The following is a 22682-nucleotide window of genomic DNA, read 5'->3' as shown; positions in this document are numbered from 1 at the left end:
GGTTGGCGGGGCGGTAATTCCTCCTTCCTCCATTGCCCTTCCCCATTCCCATTTTTGCCCCATAGGGCATAATGGGAATGGGGAAGGCGCTAATTATGGTACCGCAAATTGTGGTACCGTAATTAGCACCCTGGTCCCTTTGCAGGTTGGATTTTTAACGGCTGCAAAAAGCAGGCGTTAAATTCCCCAACCTGCAAAGAGACCTCGTAGTAAGGAGGTAAGGATTTACCGGTACCGGTAAAATACCGGTACCGGTAAACCCTTACCGCCTACCGTGTAATGAGGCCCAATGTATGCTAGAAATACCAGCATGTAGGAGCGATTAGCAGCAAAGTTCACCTAAATAGAAGATGTATACAATGTATGCTACCAATGCAATCTATCGTTCCTCTGCTGTTTGGGCTGGGGTGCAGTGATATAAAGCATGTATGGCAAGGTTGGGTCTCTATGTAGAGAACCTAGCTTAGGATGACCATAAATTGGGTGCATACCAAAGAGCATAGTTTTAGGTGATGCTTCATGAAGGGCAGGTGCTATAGGGAGGTAGTTAGGAACTGATAATATGCATGTATGAGATACACCAATACAGCATAGGAACAGTAATAGAGTATGCCTTCATTTGCGGATATGCTTAGTAACGTTATGGTGCATACATTTAGTATAAACGTACTCACTTTGAGTCAGCATAACTGTAAATCAGATAGAGTCTTGGCAGTGGCGGATTGTTCAATGACTCTGAAGAAGGTTTCAGATGGCGTAGCCTAAGGAGGACTTGATGAAGTTAAAGTTATATTGTCATTTGATCAAGAATCAGTAGGCCACCACAGGTACACTTACAGCCTGATGCATTAGGTATTGGCCATGTGCACAGGAGCTTAGAGGGGTGGCCACGCCACGCTCTCATTAGCGAACAGGAGCTGAACAGGCCTTTTCTCAGTGGCCTTCGCTCCAAGTGGCCGGCTTCTGCCTGCCGGTATGGCCTTCTGGGATATGAGATGCTCCCGTTGCCTAGCAGCAATGGGAAAGCCTCGTTTCCATGCCGTGCTTTCCGTCGGCCATCTTATTTTCCTATTGTGGTGCCTCCCTTGGAGCTCCATTATCATCATTTCATTCATTCCTTAATTCACATCAATGGTCTCAATATTCATCATCCTTATATCTGTATTTGCTATGTGCTTGGCTGCTCTGTCTGCTGCTTGATTTCTGCACAAGATAAAATCTGTCCCTTTCGTGTGAGCAGTGCATTTAACAACTGCTGTGCCCACTGGGAGTTGTAGTGCCTTAATAAGCCTGTCCAATAATGCTGTGTGCTGCACTGGCGTGCCGTCCGCTCGGAGGTAGCCCCTCCTTTTCCAGCACATTAATCCTGCGTGCAGCGTCAACTTCACATAGGCAGAGTCGCTGTACACTGTTTTTTCCTGGTCTGCGTGATTCTCAATCACGAGTATGAACGCCAATAATTCTGCAGCTTGTGATGAATAATGAGATGGCAATCAAGTACTAACAAGCACTCGAAATTCTCCATTTGCCAGATGTTTTACCACAGCGGCACCTGCGTATCTTTGTCCATCATTTTGACAAATTCTCAAAGACCTGTCAATGAAAACAATCTCTGCCCCTGTGAGTGCATTCTCCTTTAATCTAAGGAGCTTATCACAGAACTCTTCATAGTTTGTGCAATCATGTATGGGCTCTCCCTCTGTGATTGGCTCAGCTATAAACATAGCTGGGTTCACTATTTTAAATCAAACTATTTTAATCACTGGATTTGATATGACTACCTCATAGGCAGAAGCTCTTTGAGAAGTCAGCGTGCCCGTCGGTTTTTCCAAAATGGCAAATAGTGCGAGTTCAACAAATAACGTCATAGAACATCCCATCACTATGCTTGTAGCCTTTTCTATGGCGAACGCGGCGGCTGCCAAACATTGTTCGCATGGAAAGTAACCTCTCATTACCAGGTCCAAAATTCCACTTTAATATGCAAGGGGCTTGTACCCCAACAGGGTTCTCTGTGTGAGTACTGCTGTCATAAAAAGTACCATCTGTATGCAAGAATAAAAATAATTCCTCTGCATAATTGGGGATCCCTAGAACTGGGGCTGTGCAGATTGCTTTTTTCAATTCATCAAACCCTTCTTCCATTGCCTCAGTCCACACTATGTTTTATTGCGTTCCCTGTGCTTTCTTGAAGGCCTGTAAGAGGGGCCTTGTGTACGAGCAGTAGTCAAAGACATGCTCTGACATAATTACTTAGTCCTAGAAAACTCTGCATCTGTTCTTTCGTGTGTAGCTTAGCCATTTTTAAAATTGCCTCAGCTCTTTCAGGGGTGTCCTTCTTTCCCTCATGTGAAATTAATTGGCCTATGTACAACACTTCTTGTTGACAATATTGTAACTTTTATTTGTCAACGTCAGATTCTTTGTCAGCAAGTATAATCATCAGCGGAACAGAATCGCGTCTGCACTCTTCCTCCGTGGTGCTGCAAACTAAAATGTCGTCTACGTATTGAAGCACAAAGCTTTCTAAAGCAGTATTGCTCAAGTCCATCTGAAGGACACTATTAAAAATTGATAGGACTCACAGTACCCCTTGGGCAGCCTTGTGCTTTTCAGGCGAACTTGCGAGTCGTTGTGCAATGGGATTGAGAAAAATGCATTTTTCAAGTCAACTGGTATATTACACAGAATTGTAGATGGATTCGGGACTAAAGGGAACTCGACCTCTACAATTTGGTTCATTCGGCGAAGGTCTCCAAGAGCCCCCTTACTTTTTTCATGGGGTACACTGACATAATAAATGGTGACTCTGATGTCACTAAGATACCTTGCTCCATCATGGCAGAAATTGTCTTAAAAATGCCTTCATCTTCCTCTTGAGACATAGGATATTGTCAGGCTCGAGGTAAAATTTCTTCCGGTTTCAATTTAATCTTCACTTCCCCAAGCCCTTTTAGTAAGCCTACGTCATAGGGGCCAGTGGTCCATAATGAAACTGCCACTTTCGCCATATCTTCATCAAAATATTCAGGATGCTTCTGTGCTAGCATCATACTCTGGGGAACTTCTCTCTTAATCGCCTTTACCCAATAAGTAATGCACATTTCAAATATCACAAAATCATCAGATAGGTAATCTCCAAACAATTTCTCATCAGTGAGATCTGTCACTCTGCAGCCTTCTTCGATGGCAATTATTGTGCTCCATCGTCGATCCTTATCATCAGTTGCATCAAGTAAAGCCAGATTTCCTCTGACTGTAGCTTCTTCTATGTCTAGTATGTCTAAAGGAAAAATGTGCCCCTCCTCTTCATCCATGGGTATCTGAGGCCTAAATAGAAATTCATCTGGTATCCTCATGGTCCTACCTACTAGACCTGGTAGCCATGTTAACAGAATGCATTTGCCATAATGGAACATCTCGGGTTGAAGCAGTATCGCTCTAGGAGCTATCTGCCCTGCAAATGCCATGATCATTTCGCACACGTTTAAATAATGCATTCCTGGTGTTGAGCATATTATGCATTTGTCTGTAAACGAAATGGTCATATTCAATTTTCTCATCAAATCTGGTCCTAATATGTTGACAGGTGTTTGCCTTGAATAAAGCAGTGGCACCTTCACATCGAATTCTCCTACGGAGACTGGTAATTCTTCTGTGAAAGGAACTCGACTTGTTGCTCCTGTAAAGCCCTGAGTATTCATGGCATTGCCAGATATTACAAATTTGCCCTCATGTATACACAAGCGTGTTGCACCCGTGTCCACTACGAACGAAAAAGCTTTGCCGCCTATATTTACCTCTATCCTCGGTTCCTCATGAGGATTCAGTGTTACAGATAGGACTGAACACATCAGGTCTCCCAGTGAGCTGTCCTATTGCGGGTACAGTCTCACTCCATCACTCGTGAATTTGTTTCCTCCATCAAAAGTGACACCTCCTATTCTACGCTTTATTGGCGATTCTGTGTTTGTGTTCTGCTGAAGTTGCATAGGAGATTGCTTTGATTCTCTTTGTGGTTGGTTACCTGCCATTTGCTGTGAAAGCAAGCCTTGCTGCACTCTCGGTGCTTGCTGCTGCACTGTTTGATTTTGCGCAAATCCATTTCCGTTCTGCTACAAATATGCAGGTGGATTTGGCACTCCCTGGGCCTCATTACAAGGTCGGCGGTAAGGGGTTAACGGCGCCGGTAAGGATGCCGGTGCAGTTAACCCCATTACCGCTGTAAAACCATCCACCCTTAGCGGGAGCCGCTAAAGGACCAGGGAGCTAACAACGGGCCTGTTATTAACAGGCTCGTTGTTGGCTCCCTCCCCATTCCCATTGAGCCCTATGGGGGCTCGAATGGGAATGGGGATGGGTTCTCTGAATGGGGAAATACCGGGTCCTCCAAGGTTGGAATGACCTGGTAAGTCCCCATTGGCATATGGGGCAACCCCCTCTGACCGTGGGGTTGCCCCATATGCAAGTCTGACTGTGTCAGTGGCTCTAATGCCTTGGACACATGTATTTTTAAATCTGACCATCTTACTCCCTTATCCATAGGTGAATATCCCTCTGGATCACATATATCATGTCTCTCTTCCCTCTGGAAGCTTTCCCTTTCTTCGTCTGATACTTCTTGTGCCCAACTCATGCGACTTCTCTCATCATCATCTCTATTTAATGTTAGTCTGTCTAAAGACAACTCCTTATGTCTCACACTACAGGAGGTTTCCTTTGTGTCATATAACTGAGTGCTCATGAGACGATCATTTTTTCCCTTCCCTTCTGATTCTTTCTGGGCTTGCATTTCGTGGTATACTTTGTCGATCGTTTCCCCAATACTCTGCGAGGAAAACTCGTCCTCTAGATTTACTCTAGACGTACTTGTTAATGACTCGGATTCGTGAAAAAATTCCTCTTTGTCTTCCCATGCTAACTGTGGATTGGGATTTCTTACTTCCCTTTCCAAATACTCAAGATCGCGCGCTCCCCTTTTGCATTCCATGTCGTCATCGACTTTGCTGCGCTTTCTTGCTTCCTCTGTCTTTGCCTTTCTTTTTCATATCTCTTTGTTCATATGCCCATCGTATCTCCTCATCCTTTCGCCTCTGTATTCTTTTCTCTCTTATCCTTTCCTGTTCATCATCTTCTATTCTTTTTCTTCCTAACCTTTCCTGTTCATCGGCAGTTCTTTGTCTATTGTTGCGTTTTTTTGTTGTTCTGCTCTCTCCTGTTTTTTAGCTTGCTCATCTTGATATAACTGTTCTTGTCTTTGTCTATCTTTTCTTTGCATTCCCTCATCTTTCAATCGTTCCTCTTTTTCTTTCTCTCTTCTATCTTGTTCGTCTTGATTTTCCCTTTGTCTTACATCCTTGATGCGTTTACCAGTTTAAGCAAATTCTGACCTCACACCCATTCATTCTGTAAGAGATCTATCTCATCAGTTTTATCCTTATCTCCTTTCCATCTCTTTATTTCTCTCCTTATATCTAGAGATGTACTTGCTCAATCACTTCTCTCCTTGTCGCGCCTCTCTTTGTCCCTCGGGACTTTGGAGGTTTTATCTTTCTCTGTATCTTTCTCTGGGCCATCGTCACTACTTTGCGTAGGTGACTCATATGACGGATTGCTATATCCCATTGCTGTTTTAAGTTCCCTTAATGGTTATAACCCTTCATCATTCATTGCCTTTTATTTCAGACGAGGCGGGCAGAGCGGAAGGCTCTTTGCCCCCCTCTTTGCATATGTTAAGTATCCAATCTAGAGGAGGCTCCTCCTCCTTTTTGTACATTTTCCAAAGGTCTAGACTCACTAGACGCTTTTCCAACTTTTTTCCTGTGTACGCCGCATGCAAATATGTCGTCATATGCTGCAGAACTGCCTTCGATAATGATCCACTTTGTGGCCATGGCATAAAACATTTTTTCTGCGGTTTCTTTAACGCACTCTGCACAGCATTGTTTAAGTGTAAGCATGTGCTTCGGTAGCTGTTTGCAGAGATGCACTAATGGAGTAACTTCTTCCATTTCTAACCTTTATTTTTCTCTTTGCTACTACTTGCTTTTGCTTTAGTTATAGTTTCCAATTTATGTCTCAATCAAAATACACTTATGAGCGAGCACCAATCGTCGCAAGCTTCAATCCCGTCAACATTTTTTAATTTAATCTTGCTAAAAAACAACCATCAAAGTTGTATTTTAAAACAATCACTTTTCGTGTCTCAACTTCATGCTTATCTTTTGCATAAAATGTCTTCTTTCAATTCTGACGTCATCACACCTTTCAATCACATAAAACAAACAGACAGACTTGACCGGCCAAATGTACTGTTCACAATCTTCCTCTTAAGACTCGTCTTTCCCTTTAAATTTCTGCGATTGGATCTTAAACCTATCTCTTTCTGGATCGTTTTTAATCGATCCCATCTCCTACGTCATACAATTTATGGGACTCTAGATAAAAGATTTCTGCTAGCACTCTTTAAAGTCTAGGAACAGGGCGTATTCTCTTATCATGGCCTCACTCACGACTATTCTTCTTTATATATTGCTCGGTCACACTCAAGTCAATATCTTCTTTCCCATATACATATGTATTATACTCTTACTGTTTTGTTATATTTTATCCCGCCTCCCTCCGTTACTCTCCTTTATTTACAATGCATGCATCCCTTTTCCACACTCTTTGGTCTATTCACTCACCGTTCGCATGTTTTTCTTCTTCGGACCCTCAAGATCACGGCCTTCGTTACCGCCTCTTGGCACCACTTTTTGATCCACTTCTCGTAGATGTGGGAGGGGTTTCTATCTGAAAATAGGGGTCCCGTCAAATCGTCCCTTGCAAGGAGTTGCCTATTATACGCACTATCTATGGGGAGCTTCACGTCCTGTCAGCCGAATGGCAAAGGTTGTGTGATATTGCCGAGACTCTAAAGTTTCTTATGCTGACAGCCGATAGTTATCTTATCTAACCATCGTATCTCTGCTACCAAGTGAGCTGGGTGTTCCCAAACAGCCCTTTAAGATGAGTAGCAATACCCTCTTTACCTGTAACCTGATGTTCAAAGCGCATATATACCCCCGGGTCAAGAGCGCTATATAAATAAATAAACAAACAAACAAACAAACCCTGGAGATGGATAGGGATGCAGATTTTATTCATACACCAATAATCAAGACGACACAAATAGTTTGGCAAAGTTTGTCTGTTTTAATGTCAAGTATCTAAAACAGGGAGTACAACGAACATTAGCAATCGCTCGATACTTGACTCTAACATATTAAGGAAAAAGTGTATTTTTATAAGCAAAATGTGTCATCACTGACGTATAACCTACGTGTTACCAACGTCAGACTACGTGACAAACTACACAAACCTAACGGGAGGTGGAATTGGTTCTAAGTGAATAACTAAGCATAGGTTCTATATCTGTATTCAGTAATTTAACAACAGGTGGGTCAACTAAGCCCTCCCTTGAAAATGGCCTCTATAAACATCACTAAATGTACAACGTCCTATTGGCTACACATACTATAGGACCCCAACTACGTGGTCTCCCACAATTGGTTGGCTTCTAATCCCTGTCAGTACTTTTCCACCTACGTTAGCAGCATGCAGACTGAACAACCAGGTACGGGCTCGTCGTAGCACCATCTTCCCACCAATTAGCATATCATCCATCATCACCTCAAAGGTCCACTGTCAATTAGTGCTTTGTCTGAAGTTGGCCTTGAGTTTGTATTGTTCTCTGAGAATTTTTAAGGAGTATGGGCACCATCCAGCTTCCGTGCATAGGTGTGATCATCTCGCTTGTCCAACTTCCTTCTATCACGTGACTGGAATTGAGCCTTTTTATGTATTTGATTTTATTCTTCATGGTCCTCTGACGTCTTTTGTTTTTGTTTGACCTCTCTGAACAGGAGCTTCTGTTCTTTCACGTTAATTATATCCAATGTCAGCCAATTCCATTCTGATAAGACCTTGGCTTTCTTGGCTCAGTGAACTCCTTAGCTGAACTTTTATTCTGTTTAATTCAATTGCTTTTCTTAACTGCGACACTGAAATGAGGCCGTCTTGCTTTGTTCAGTACTGCTTATAGGCGTAGTGGAAACATCCATCCTTTACTTGTCCATATGTTCGACAGAGGTATATATGTATATTTTGGCGCTTGCTGCGGTCTAATCTATTCAGAAGCATGTGGCTAGCTTGATGATTTCTTTGCTGCTTGCGTTTCATTGCATCTGTACACGTTTATTCTAACTAAGCATCTTCATCAGGTCTGTGGCATAAGTCTTGTCATCATGATCCCAAGATGTCATTTATCCTTGGCACCTCTTTGTGTTTCATAAATCGTCTGCCTCTCTGGTCTAGCTATCCTTCTATATGGGTGTCGATTCACTTTGTATGACGTCACCCTTCATCTTTGCCATTTAGTTTCTCTGCTTCTTCAGGAATCTCGTTCAAATGGCCATCGTATTGTCTTGGATGCAGGTATGGTTTCCTCAATGGGTAATTTACCTCCCATACTCTCTTAGGTATAGGTATTCTTATGGGTACTGCACAGAGTCCATGATCTTCTCTTTGCTGGTTTAACTGTTCTGTATATGTCACATAATTTGGTTCATACTTTTCAGGTAATGTAAGCAGGGTAGTTGGAGTGGGGGTACTTGGCTTCTTCTCTACACAACCGTACCAAATGTATCCCTGAACTGATCCGGTAGACATGAGCCTGCAGACACCACTGGACATAGAAGAATTATAAGGAAAGTTGGATAGAAGAGAATTAATGTCATGAAGAGAGAATATACATAGACACACTGAATCTGATGTATGGATGTTCAAAGACCGAAGATGTAACTGAAGCAATGAATTAAACATATATGCGAATATGAAGAAACCCACATACGCGTAGAAAACAACCGACAAGACGTGTAGTAGATACGCAGAAACTCAAGGTAGATAAGAGAACATAGAAGATTGCTAAAGTAGGTAATATAATGTGAGTAAAGCAGCCATGTTGAGAAAATGGACGTCGGCATTGTTTAATATTAATCAAGAAATCTCAAGGAGAGACACCAAGTCTGCAGAGTTGACAGGCACTGGAATCTCGTTTTTTTCAAGAACAAAGGATATTTGCTTGTCTCAGGATCAAGGATTCCCCAGCAAGAGACACAAAAGGAGTTGAATAGGATAAGCCATGAAGGTAGGACATATTTCTCTCAGGTTAAGTAAAGGAGTGAATATTTACGAGTGCCAAGTATTGAACAATCGAAGATGCAAGATTGCCAAGAGTAGTAATAGCAATCCAATATAATTAAATCAAATAGCACTAAAAAGAAGGACAGAATGAACAAAATCATAGTCTCCTCACACATGATGCAGGACTGGAAAACAAGTCATATTAAAAATGCTGCAGACAGAGATAGCAATGCACCTTCACTACCTTTAAGGTTCTGAGGAAGAGAAAAGTCAGCAAGGTCAACTACAGAGAAGAAGCCTTGGCTTATGGCCTAAATGATGAGAAGTGGTAGGCTAATTAGCTAAGAAAGACAGTTGTCCGATGTTGTTCCCTTGCACATGGGTTTCGTTGCTTAAGAGAGTGACAGCCAGTCATGAGAGCCTACTTGAAGGTGGACTATGCATTGTTGCTGAAGCCTATCCACTGCTGTTATTATGCTAATATCAGTATTTTGTGTAGTTAGACAGTGTTTAAGGCGTGCCTACCAGATAGGAGGCAGCCAATGGTGCTATGAGCCCTTATATGAACTATAGGTATGTATGTTCCCTTAACCAATCCCTCCACTCGATAGGTTTTTACTGTTTGCCACGTAGGATGACATCATAGCTGACGTATAATGTGGTTATATCATCTTTTGATCAATGGAAATGCGCTAAGAGTGTGTGAGCTACAATCTGTTTGCTCGCAGGGTTTCCCTACTTTATTGAACTGATAATAAAGTAGTATTGTGCCATATTCTTTGAGTCTGTCCGGTTATTTGGGCCTGAGATCATTTATTTAGTAATCCCATGCAACACTTGGTACGCTCCAGGTGCTACTGCACACATCTCAGAAAGGGTGACCTGCCAACCAGGTTGCCCTTTCCTAAGCTCCATGCCAAAAGCATAGTTTACACCTCTGCCCTGCTGGATCAGTATCCTGAAGTCCGTTTACGGACAGCGTCGGAACCAGCAGTGAAAACAAAGTCGGCAAGAGCTACACAGCCCGTAACGTGCCGTCTATTGCAAATGCAACTACGCCGGGATACCCACATGCTGACTTCGGAAAATCAAGTAAGTTCTAATGGTATATGCACTGCTAACAACAAAACTCTTAACACTCTATGTGATATGCACATCACTGAACTGACACAAATGAATTACGTCCCTGCACCCGCCTTGGAATGTACATCCCAAACCCCAGAAACCTGCACCCTATGAGACTCCAATACCCAAACACATTTCCACTCAACATCACATCTAAAGATCATGAGACCCAAGAACGCTTTCCTGTTACGACAAATGAAATAAGTATACCGTGTCAGGGGACGGCGGCTGGTGGAGTAATGGGATTTGTTCCGTCTTTGGGTGCCCTCGCTTGGAGGACTCGATCTGGGCCTTGCCCTGGCGGGGCTGGGTCTTTTGTGTAGGGGTGCGCGTGGGATCATACTGGCTGGCTCCTTGCGCTCCTTGACCTCCCAACCTCAATGGCGGGTGTGGGTTCCGATGCGTATTTGCACCATTGTGCGCTTTCTTCCCCTCGTGGGCGCTGCCATTTTGTGGGCAGAGACTGCCCCGACTACGTCAGCGAGCGTCTGCCCGGGGGGCGGGACAGAGTGCTGCCGATGGATTTTGGCTCAGGGGAGCGAGAGCCGGAAATTCACGGTGTCGAGGCAATTCATTGTAAACATGCCAATGACTGTGCTGCTGAGGGGTGCTCTGTTGCAAGCATTGAGAACATAAATAGGCAACCTAATACTTCTCCTGAACTAAACAGAAACATAAGGAAACAGTCTTCAATTGAGGCATCTAAAGGTCAAGGGGTTATGTCTACGGATAAAAACAACCAACGACTGAGCTCTGTTTTTTATGATTCATTTGACACAACCCCAGCAAATACTTTGCATTTAAACACTGTCTCTGATTCGACTCTGCTACTGACAACAAAGATCAGGCCTGAATGGACAACCTGACAGTGCAATCACTGAACGGAGGAAGTCTTTGGATGTGGTGAATAAGCTACTGATGGACCTTACCCAATTAAACTCTGCAATTAATACAAAGACCTTAACCAAAAACATGAGCATTGCAGAGAATGATGATTTTATATCATGCAAAGAGCAGTTGGCTGGTATTAAAAACACATCACCGTTAAGTGCTCCACTGGGGAATAAATGGGCAAGTGGGGCCCTAAAACAGAGGAGAATGGAGGCAAGTTGTTCACCTCCGCTAAATTGTTCTCAAATAAGAAACATAAATCAATTGGTGAACACACAAGGTTGTGGTCCTCCAACCCCTAAACAGCTGCCAACTAACAGGCCCAACATTCCTCCCCACCCTTCGTGTGTTAACAGTTCTGAAACCACTTAAAATGAGTCCTCCTCTGATTCTTCGCTTGCAGAACGTGCCTTTCCAAAAGTAAGGCGGTCGTACTCCGCTGCCCATTGTCGGCACAAGGTGGCAAAAAAGTACCTAGAAGCAGTGGGTATTGTAGTTCTGAAAGAGATGCAACCGATTTTAATTTTGCCCATCTCCATTACCCTAGCATCTTACTTGAAGATGTATGAACATTTGAATGAAAACTTACAATATTTAAGTACATTGAATGCTCTTATGAATGTCAAAATGTCTAAAATGGAAAATAACAACAGTTCTCTTGTATTAAACATTTTGGAAACACATAAAAACATGGAGGACTCCTTGAAAGTGTTAGCAGATCAGAAATGAAACAATAGCGAAGATAAAAAACTTCTCGCAGAAGTTGCCCGAGAAGCTATAAGCTTACTAAAACAAAAGCAAGCCTTACCGACTGCACAACTTGATCCTATGCAGCATGGACTCTGTAGCTGTTATCCTAACAATAATCGTTCAGTAGCTACAAGAGGACAAGAAGGGCATGCTCTGTGTAATAATGCGACACTTCACCTGTCTTCAGAAGTAGAGATCATATCTACACACTTAACAAATGAACAATCTGTAGCAGCGTCAAATCTGGTACTAAGCCAGCGTCCGGATGAACTGATTGATCAAAGTGGTCTGGGCAATAACAGTGCCATCATACAAACAGACTGTCCAGTAACTGATAATTTAGCCACTCAGCCTACCCTAAAGAACATAGAAGGAGCAGGGCTTGATAATCCATCAAATCCTTACACATCAAAAAATGGAGACGGGATTTGCAGGCTCCATTACACACAGTCAGAACGTATTTATTTATTTATTTATTTATTACATTTATATAGCGCGCAGACAGCCCGGGGGCATTGTGGCACTGTTACTTGTAAGGAAAACTTAGTTACAATGGGTACAGGTTGTGCCTTGGGTTAACAGTGAGGCAGTGACCTGTGATCAGATATAGGTGGTGTCATACCACGTAATGCATCCAGACTACAGGAACAACACATGCTGTGTTTCCTATCTTTTCTGCCGGGAACCAGATGACAGAAAAGAATAAAGCGATTTTGCCACAAATCAAGAAGACAAAAAATCAAGCAAAAAAGAAAAACTGTGGCAACAACAGCTTAAGAAAATTCCTCCGAAATCTCAAATTTGTGAATCTAACTGTTAACACCGGATGTATCGACCGTGCTGAGAAAACTAATGAAAAGGTAGATGTCCCTAAGCAAACAAGCATCGCAATAACTGAAGCACAAACAGACGAAGAAGTGTTAAATGAAATAATGAATATGTCCTTATATGTAGACATGAGTGATACAGAGGACAAAGAGGAACAGACACATGTTGATAATGATATTTGTACAATCACTATAACTGCCTCAACAAGCTGTAACATCACAGAGTCAATAGACCGGATGCCAAAATCAAATGGTAGACAATTGGTGACGGTTAATCTTTCTCAATTACCGTTTGCTGAGTTGAAACCATTGCAACCTAAAGAAAATTAAAAAATTCCAACACTTGAGGATCGCTGGAGTGTATTGAATAGGCCCTGTGAAAAACCGGAAATAGCCCCTCAAAACTTGATAACAGAAAAGGTAACCAGACCTGTAAACGCTAACCTGGTTATGTTGGAGGAAAAATGGGGGCGCTGCCTTAATCTAGAGGCACCTGCAGCCAATGAACACGCCGAGAGAGACATGTCCTACAACACATAATGAGAAGGTTTGTCGCACATCGGAGATAGGATTTGTGAACTCTCGGCAAGCGTTTTGTTCCAATGATCAGACTCTAGAAGAGGCGTATGACATGGGAACAACTGAGGCCTCAAATCAAGTGAAACACAAAATACCCTTGAACATTGCAGCCCCGAAGAAACTAGCCAAATATCCCATGGTTTTAGAACGGATCCTTGGAACAAAGGAAGAACTAATTTTGAACAGACCAAACATCCTGTGGCTATTCCATCATGTACCAACCTTGAGGTCGATTGAATCTAGTGACGTCAAAACTGTTGAATTTTTTAAAGACCAGCCGAAGGACAGAGTAAAACTACACAATGGGCCTCATTACACGGATGGCGGTAGGGATTTAACATTACCGGTAATGGAATACCAGTAACGTTAAATGCCCATGCGGATTACGACCCGGCTCACCGCCATTAGCGGCACCGCTAAGTACGGTGCCACTAATAGCGGTCAGTCCGCTTGCGCGCGACCCGCCATCCCATAAATAACAACATGGCGCTAATAGCACACCATCACAAGGCAAGTGCACATGGCAATAGCGGCATGGTAAATCCCCCAAAACCCCTAACCGGCATGGCGCTAATACTGCCATCGCGAACCACCCGTTAAAAGAACTAGGCAGTGTTAACACCTGCCACAGGTGGCCAAAATCAGCACAGGTGGAGGCAATGGAGACTGTGGCTGCTCAAAAGAAGCACACCACACCCCTTCCCACACCCCTTCCCACACCAAGATGGTTCCAATACTGGCAGCATTACATGGCCTGGAGGACCTGATTGCAGCGCCGCTGCTACAACAACAGGCAGCACAGAGGAGAGGCAGGAGGAGGAGGAGGGCTAGACAGGCACAGCAAGCACCACCATGCCACCTAATCATACCACAGAGGCACCCACCAATTCCCCGGATCAGAGCCAGTACATTTAACCTAACACCTGAGCAGATACACACCCTGTAACATCTGGACCGGGACACCATCACCAGCATCGTGGACATGATACACAATGACATTGTGAGCCTCATAGACATCAGAACTGCCATCTCCCCTCTACTCAAGGTGGTGACAGTGCTCCACTTCCTGGCCATAGGAACCTACCAGCATACAGTGGGGCAGATGCATGGCATCTCCCAACCAGTATTCTCACGCATACTGAACCAGGTACTCGATGCCCTCCTGAAACATGCACCCGAACACATATCCATGCCACGGACTGCCCAGGAGATTGCAAACACCAAAGTTGGCTTCTATTCACTGGCAGGCATCTCAAGTTGCATTGGGGCCATCGACTGTACACATGTGGAATTGGTCGTCCCACATCACAATGAAGTAGTGTACCGAAACAGGAAGCAATTCCACTCCATCAATGTCCAAATGGTATGTGACGCCAACAAGATAATCACACATTGCTGTGCCCGATTTCCAGGATCTACCCATGATTACATGGTCTTGCGGAACTCAACTATCCCCCGCTACATGGAGCGACAAATGGGACAACGTTTGTGGCTACTTAGTGAGTATCAGGCCAAGCACATGGCAGTGTGATTGGGGGGGGGTAGATAGATACTCCAACTGGGTGTAGCCTGTAGTCCGTCGCCCAAATGCACATACAGATGTCCGCAAATGTCCATCTGGGAGGGCAGCAACGTACTTGAGATTAACAGACATGCAAGTATATGCTACACAACACAGCTGACAATCCAATTCTAGTAACATCAAACATCAATCCTCATCCACATTGCACAACACTCCACGCCACGAAATACACAAATGTCACCCATGCTGTCAACATAGTCATGCAGCATTCCTACAGCACAACATCAACAATGCATTGTGCCCTTTGATGCATGCGAAGGGATACCCCCTAGCCATGGCAATGCATTACGAACCCATGGGACCACTGAAGTGATGCCTCTCAGCATGGCAACAGCAATATTGGAAGGATAGTACACCACCAGTGTGGTACCAAATGTGCCTGGCCACAGGGACACCTATGACCTGGCCTCACCCAGAACATGTCAATTACTTTTGGCGGCTTCAATGGGGCATGACTACTTGCAGGCTTGCGCTCACCTTTGCACAAAGCAGTTACACAGACCATTTCCATTCATGCAGTTGATTGTGTACATGAATCCCAATGATAGGTCAAAGTATGTAACTTGTAACAGCGCCTCGATGTCCATGGGCTGCAAGTGCGCTATACAAATGTGAATAAATAAATAAATATGTGATATGAACAGGCCACGCTTGCGTTGAAAAGTAACAGGACCCCATTCCTTCCCCCATATAGGTGATGCCGGCTATCCCCTGAAGAGGTGGCTCCTCACACCTGTATGGAACCCACAGAACAGGCATGAAGAAGAATACAATCGTGCCTATACCCGTACCCGCCTCGTGATCGAGCAGACTTTTGGACTTTTGAAGTCACGGTTTAGGTGCATTAGCAGGTCTGGTGGCGCTCTCCTGTATGGCCATGATAAGGTGGCAATGATCACCATGGCATGTGTCATGCTGCACAATATGTGTATCAGACGGAATGTGCCACCGCCCCCTGACATTGAAATGGAGGCACCTGATGAGGATGATGATGGGGATGAGGATGGAGGTGAAGGGGATGCAGGTCATGCAAGAGGGGATGGCCAGGAGGGACGTGCTGTGAGACAGCATTTGATCAACCAAATCTTCTGAGTACCATGTACTCGTACTGTCACCTGTATATGGCTGGTGATGCACTGGTGTCTGTTTGCTAGCTCACAATGGACCTTGGCGTCAATAAATTGCACATACACAATGAAGGAGTGCAGGCCTGTGTTTTGCTCAAACAACAGTGTATTTATGAACTGAAACAGAAAAATGTGCAAGTCCCCAATCATCCCACCACCCTTCCCCCACCCCCCACAACTCTCCCATCACACCCTTCCCCCCATCCCCCCCCACAACTGTCCCATCACACACTTCCCCCCACCCCCCACAACTGTCCCATCACACCCTTCCCCCCACCCCCCACAACTGTCCCATAACACCCTTCCCCCCACCCCCACAACTGTCCCATCACACCCTTCCCCCCACCCCCCACAACTGTCCCTCATGAGTCTCCAACAATGTTTGCGTCCAGGCATGCACACAGGGGAATGGACATTCACACCCTATTGGTCATTGGCAGTACCAGCATTTGGGGGCTGGCTGGAGGTGCGTCTGGCGGTGCGTGCAGAGCGTCTGAGTGGGCTTGTCTGCCGCGAACTGGTGGACGAAGAGGTGGCAGACTGTCCTGGTGCTGGTGGTGGTGGGATTTGGCGGTCCATTGCATCCGCAATGCATGTGAGCACCTTCCGGACGCGTATGAGCTCCCCACCCAGCAAGTCTGTGCACAACTCCATCCCCTCCCTGTAGTGCCTGGATGTCTCCCCGAGCTCCGCCCTGAGACGGGCAGCCTGCTCGACATGCTGACCAACCAGCACAGTGAGAGCCTGTTGCCACTGGATGATGCTGGCCAGGTCAAGGGCAGTGTCGGGCTGTGGGGGTGTGGCTGCTGCACATTCTGATGCTGGCCAGTGTACAGATGTAGGCTCCAGGGGGCTACTGAAGGCCTCCATGGTCTCGTCACCAGTGACGTTGGAGACAGGTGTGTGTTGGGGTGATGGCTCTGGGGTTCGAGCAGGGCTTGGGGTGTGCATGGCCAGGTTCAGATCTGTAGGCTCATCCACATCAGACAATGGGGCAATGGCTGCCGCCTCTCCTGCCGAACTGGCTGCAGCTGAGGGTGGACCCTCGGTGGCTGTGATTGGGGGGGATTGAACCTCCAGTTGGGGGGCAGTAGGGTTTGGCGTGGCACTGGCAGTGGCACTCAAACGATGTTTTGAATGCTGCAAATGGAGCCTTGAGCCTTTTCCCTTGATGTCGTTGGGGCGTCCTCGCTGGGCTGTGGCCTTTTTTTCTTCTGCACAGGGGGTGCCTGGGATGCTTCCTCGCTGTCTGTATGTGACCCTGTCGGGGACAAGAAGGGGGATGTCATTGGTTATGGTTCAATGTACTCAATGCAGGCTACATCATGAATTCAGTTGGGGCCATTGTGAAGGATGCAGGTGATGTGTCATTTCAGTGGCTCATCCATGCAGTTTTGTGTGTGGCACTTGGCTCTGTTGATGTGTGCATGTGTGTGTGTTTGGGTTGGGCACTGACATGGGCAGGGTGGGATGCATGTGTGGATGTTTGGCCATCCATGAGGTGATCCAGGGCGGACATTTGTGGGGACCTGTACATTCACATTGCATGCTTGCATCAGTGCACTTAGCTCCATCAGAAGTCTCTGCCACGCCATGCTCCATCCTCCCAACTCCCTCAATACATTTGACTCCGATGAGGTTGGCGCATGTCTCCTCCCACTCCTAACGTGATTGGTGACCCAGATCCGCCAGCGGTGGCAGTCTTGTGATTCTCTGCCAGGATCATTCTGACCCGGAGTCTCAGGTCATCCCATCTTTTCCTGCACTCACGTACAGTGCGCCTGCTGCTGCCCACAGCACTCACTTTCATTGCCACTTCATCCCAGATAGCCTTTTTCTTAAGGAGGGTCTCCCGCCGCATGTCATTTGCGAAGACCACTGCAGCATTGTCCGATAAGGTCTGAGTCAGCATGAGTAACTCCTCAGTAGAGAACTTTTCCTTCCGCTGGCGGTCTGTGGTTTTTTTCAGTGCCTTGGGCATGGTAACGGTGTTGCAATGGATCTCAGACAGCAAGGTAACACAAACAGGTCCAGGGGGCAGAGGATGGCAATGGATTGTGTTTTTAAAGATGACCGCCGTGCTCTTTCCCGTTCCTGTGCGATGACGCTCTTTCTGGTTCCGGTATTTAACGGTCACCGCTATTAGCGGTGACCACTATTTGCATGCTGCGTCAAGGCGGAGGTGCTATCTGCACTGCCGAGGAAGACGGTAAGTGACTTTTGGGGGAGTTTAGTGGCAAGGCAGCAGGTGCATTACCGGCATGGTGCAATGCTCGTGTCCACGTACTCGTAATGGTACGCTATTAGCGCCCTCCTGCGAGGGCGGACACGTTAAGGGCGCCATGCCAGTAATTTGCGGATTGTACCGCACAACGTGTAATGAGGCCCATTGACTCTAAAATAATCTGTACAATGCTATTAGATGCAGTTCCTTGTCTACTATCTTTGGGTTTTGACATCAATGAAATGAAAAAAGATGAATCACAACCAAAAACTGGCCATAAATTACACTTGGGGCCCCACAAACTGGTCTGTTCAAACACCTACCATCTCAGAAGTACGAAACTACAGCATCAGTAAATGAGGACATAAAAAAGAATTACGTAGTCTTAAGTTCAAAGGCTTTGTTCTCTGGGCCAGTTGCTCCTATGTGCTCACGGGTCACCATAACAGTGGATGGCAATGAAGAACTAACTAAAGCAATCCTGAAACAAACAAAAGATGGGTATGTCGAAAACGAAGCAAGAGATTGGAGTTGGTTGGCTACAGCTTTGGCTGGAAACAGTTCCAGCTAATGTCGGGAATCCTCACAAAGCTCAAATAATTCCATGAATCAGGCTGTAAATCTGGGCACCTGGAACACCAGAGGTTTTGCTCACCTATTTACCATGCCTTGGACCTGGATTGATGAATTAGATGTACTCTGTCTCCAAGAAACATGGTTAGATGTATGTCCCTTGGTAGATCATTTTGAAGTGGCTATCAAACCTGCCATAAAAAAAATAAGGGGAGACCGATGGCCAAAACGAGCAGTTCCAATTACAAATCGGAATCTGACGGAATCGCATCCCAAAAAAATCCAGGTAAGAAAATTAGGGCACTTATTGATCACAGAGGTGATTTTCTCAACTGTAGCATGTATATTTTTGGAAACAAAATGATGGATAATCTCTATTCATTTACTAACCTAGTCTCTTTTTTCAAATTAAATATGGACTGCCCTACACTAGATAAGTAGTAAAACTTCAGCAAAAAGACCTTCCTACTAAGATGCACAGGAATCCAACAATTTAATTATCACCTATGAGCCACAAGAATACAGTTCATATGATATGATATGATATGATATGGCATTTGTAACGCGCCTATACACAAGTTTTTCAAGGCGCGACGAGGCAGGGAGGGGGGAAAACAAGGGGAAGACAGACAGCGATCCTACTAGGCCAGGTGTCATTCAGATCGCGCAAGTGCAGGGGTAGGGGGAAGGGAAAAGTGCAAGGGGAAGGGGAGGGCGGAAGTGCAGTACAAGTAAGTAGAATAAAATAAATAAATAAATAGGGCCAGCTGGTGGCAAGTGCAAAGTAAGTGCAAACAAGTGCTGGGAAGGGGGTGCTGTGGGGATACAGAGACAGTCCCGCAGTGCAGAGGTTGCCCGGGAGGCAGTGCAAGTGGAGAGTGGCTGGGCCCAGGACCGAGGTCGGTGAGAGTGGCCCAGTTGCAGATTCAGTACAGTTTCAGTGAAGGATTTAGCAGGGGAGAGCGAGAGAGAAAGCAGAGGCAAAGAGGAAGGTTTTGAGGTGCTTCCGGAACAGGAGATGGTTCTCCTCAAGTTTCAGGGAGGCAGGAAGGCTGTTCCAGAGGGAGGCCCCTGCCGCAGAGAGAGATCTACCCCCAGCTCGTTGCTTCGAGAAGCAGCTAACCCTGAGGGAGTTGGAGACGGATGAGCGAAGGGCTCGGGAAGGAAGATATTTAGGAAGAGAGAGTTGAAGGTATTTAGGCCCCAGGCCCCAGAAGGCCTTGTGGACAATGCAGAGGGTTTTGAACTTAATCCTCGCAGCCCAAGGGAGCCAGTGTAGAGATTTCAGTCCTGGAGAGATACAGCCCCTGGGCTTGAGGCCAAGGACAAGTTTCGCAGTTCTGTTCTGGATGAGTTGCAGAGGGCGGAGAGTGGAAGCAGGCAGATTAAGATAGAGGCTGTTAGAGTAGTCCAGCTTCGAGAGAACCAGGGCTCGGGAGACAGTGATCTTCTGGGGGAAGGAGAGGAAGGGAAGAATACCTCTGAGGAGGTGCAGCTGGTAGTGTGACTTCTTAGAGATGTCAGATATATGAGGAGAGAAGGAGAGTGTGGAGTCGAAGATGACCCCAAGGTTTTTTGCCTTGCAGGTAGGAGCAGGAACAGTGCCAAGAGAGGCTGGCCAGAGAGCTGCAGGGAAGGAGGGAGTGGGTGTGCCGATGAGTATAATGACCAGTAAGACTTTTTTGATATATATCTGTTTCAATTCAGAGCTTTCACCTTTGGTATAAATTGTTTGTGAATGAGATTAAGAGATACAATAATCTGATTTATTTATGGCTAAAAAGATGCAAAATATTTAGAGCGCTTTGTCTGTCCCAACCTTCAATGATTATTCAGTTATCATGTTTGTCTAATCAGCATATTAAGTTTGTTAATACCTTCATTTATATTTATTCTCAAAAACATTGAATTTTCCTTCATTTTCAAAAATTGAACTTCCCTTCTTTTTCTTTCTTTTCTTTTTTCTTGTTCACAATAGCTAGATATGCATACTTACCTCCTGAAGAACCACTGAATTCAATGTGGGGAAACACGTGTAGAGGGCAAAAAAAGCAACACTTATTCTTTTTGATTATGTACAAGAATATAGATATTTTTCAATAACAAGACAAATAAAACATTCATTTTGGAGCGCCAGTCAAATAGTGTTTGGATATTTTCTTTGTTGTTACGCTTTGGAACAACCAAACACACATGTTGGCAGCACCAACAAGATAGAGAATTCACCTAACTTCAGAATTTCCAATTACTCGCCTGGTCCACTCCATATCAAGGCAGGCTTTGCATTGCTATAAGACGCACACATGCACGAGCTGCAAAACAAAAATATAAGAGCTGGCTGATAGCCCATACATCTCATTTAGAACAGCAAGATGCTGAATCCATGCTGAAGAGACTTGATAACAAAGACTTTTGTGAATTTTGGAGGTTAATAAAAGATTAATCCTGCCCCGAATCAGCCTTACAGGTCAATATGGTAACTGCAAATGCTTGGGAACAACACTACACCGAGCTATATGCAAAGAAGAGTGACCACGATGACCTATGTACACTAACAGCTGCTGAATGGGATCTAAAATTCGAGAAAAATGAAATCCTAAGTATTATCAATCTAGCCAGCTCATCCAGAGCACCTGGACCTGATGGTCTTACAAACTTCAGCCTCAAACAACATCCAGAATAATGGGCCGAACTCTGTGCACTGATATTTGCAAGGATTGCTAAAGAACAAACATCTCCAGCGTCATGGAAGTCTGCAATTATCGTGCCCATATTTAAAAAGGGCAACAGGTTCAATCCCAAAGACTATAGACTGATTGCACTCTTAGGTGTTATTGGAAAGGTTTACGCCACAATGTTACAACAAAAACTATTGGAATGGATCAAATCTACCCCACGGTTTGACGTTCGACAAACCGGCTTTGTGAAAGGGGTAGGTTGTGGCCTTAAACTACTCATCTTAAACACCATGAAGATGGAAGCGATAAGGGCTGGAAAACGCATCTATCTCGCATTTATCAATCTCTCGCACACATTTGACAGCATCAATTGCGAGATATTGTGGGAGAAAATGCAGAAGTGAAACTGCCCGAGTAGCTTACTATCAGCAATTAAAGAGCTACATACGAACACTACCATATAAATCAGATTGGATCGAAGTGGCACATTGTCTAACCCAATTAAAACATACAGTGGGGTGAAACAGGGATGCCCTTTGGCCGCTATTGTGTTCAATCTTTTTATATCGGACATAGGGGACGACTTTGACAATGTTGTTGCATTTAATCCAAAAATTTGTGATAAAGAAATTAGTTGGATCCTTTACGCCGATAATTTGGTGCTGCTATACTCCATTCCAATAGGATTACAGCAGAAACTAAATTTAATTGAACAATATGTAATCAAGAATGGGTTAAGCATTAACATCACGAAATCGAAAATCGTGTCCCTGCAGGATCTATCTAAATATAAATCCCTTGCCGAAAAGAAATTTAAATGGTTTTTGGGCAAAGAACAAGTGAAGTCTGTCTTAAACACCAGATACTTAGGAATGATAATCAGTTAGAGTAGGAACGACATGATCGGGTGACAACCATCAAAGCCAAATGTCGACAAATAGCATTGCAGGCAGCAGTTCTGCAAAAAAAATATGGAAAATTCTCATTGATGCCAGCCGTACGCTTCTATAAACAAAAGGCAGTGCCAGCCTTGCTGCACGGTGCAGACTGTGCCTTGGGGTGTCCTGATACAATCTGGAACACACTGGAAAACATCTTTTGGTCGAAGGTGCTGTGGTTACCAAAGGGTATACACACAGTGTG

The sequence above is a fragment of the Ambystoma mexicanum genome, unplaced genomic scaffold, assembly GCF_040938575.1.
Source record: "Ambystoma mexicanum isolate Mex_15411 unplaced genomic scaffold, UKY_AmexF1_1 Mex_scaf63, whole genome shotgun sequence".
NCBI lineage: Eukaryota > Metazoa > Chordata > Amphibia > Caudata > Ambystomatidae > Ambystoma > Ambystoma mexicanum.
This window is presented reverse-complemented; position numbering follows the sequence as displayed.